The sequence below is a fragment of the Otolemur garnettii genome, unplaced genomic scaffold (assembly GCF_000181295.1).
Source record: "Otolemur garnettii isolate 467f Iridium unplaced genomic scaffold, OtoGar3 scaffold00111, whole genome shotgun sequence".
Classification (NCBI taxonomy): Eukaryota; Metazoa; Chordata; class Mammalia; order Primates; family Galagidae; genus Otolemur; species Otolemur garnettii.
Genome location: NW_003852506.1, coordinates 6502170 through 6503190, shown reverse-complemented (window position 1 = coordinate 6503190; position 1021 = coordinate 6502170). Strand labels below are relative to the sequence as shown.

Sequence of the window (1021 nt, the reverse complement as noted above, 5' to 3'; positions counted from 1 at the left end):
GAGGACAATCGCGCTTTTTCTGGTTTTGTATTTTGTATTATTGAGGTTGTAGGGTGGACGACATTGGCAGACATGTCCATTATTTTATATACAGCCCTTTCATTTGGCAATTACAGACAGAATTAGGTCTTTTTTTTTTGCAGTTTTTGGCCAGGGCTGGGTTAGAACTTGCAGTTTTTGGCGTGGGCTGGGTTTGAACCCGCCACCTCTGGTGTATAGGGCTGGTGCTGTACTCATTGAGCCACAGTCACCACCCTGTCTAGGCCTCTTTATTGTAATTAACTTTATTAGTTTACATATACAGAAGTATTTTCCTCATATTAAAATTACTGTTTATTTTCATTATTTAAAACTAACCACAAATCCCTTGAATACTTAGGTACATGTTGTTAAATAGAGCATTATCTTAGCTTTAAGCCATATTGGTTTGGTTCCTTTTAAGTAGGAGTAGGAAGAAATAACATGTTATGAATATTGGCTAAATCATCATTTAACTTCATATGACTTATGAGTCCCTTTGTCTGTTCCTTAGTGATTAAAATCTCACCAAACGTACTTAATTTTCTCTTTCTCTGAAACTGTCATTTAAATGCAAAGAAGGAAAAGAATAAGAAGGAGTATCTGTAGTGTGATGTATACATCACTTACAAACAGAAAGGGCATTTAAGAATGAAAATATTTGCGGTGTGATAAGCATGTGTGGGTAAAATTCATTGTATTTCCATTACATTTGCATGTGAAGTTGCCTTCTTGCTATTGTGTTGCTTTGCTTCTTTTTCTTAGTATGTAAAGATTGCTTTCTAATATATGAGATGAATGAATTTTGTCCTAGATATATTTTCTTTTCTTTTTTTTTTGAGACAGAGTCTCACTATGTCACCCTCCATAGAGTGCTGTGCTGTTGCTGCTCACAGCAACCTTCAACTCTTAGGCTTAAGCAATTCTTTTGCCTCAGCCTCCCAAGTAGCTGGGACTATAGGCGCCCACCACAACGCCCAGCTATTTTTTTTTTTTTTTGTTG

General features: G+C 36.2%; 1 protein-coding gene across 6 annotated transcripts in view; it reads left to right on the top strand.

The window, feature by feature from the left end:
- USP16 (ubiquitin specific peptidase 16) overlaps nucleotides 1–1021 on the top strand; it is a 31262-nt gene that overhangs the window by 18788 nt on the left and 11453 nt on the right. The gene's annotated exons all lie outside the window — the stretch shown is intronic.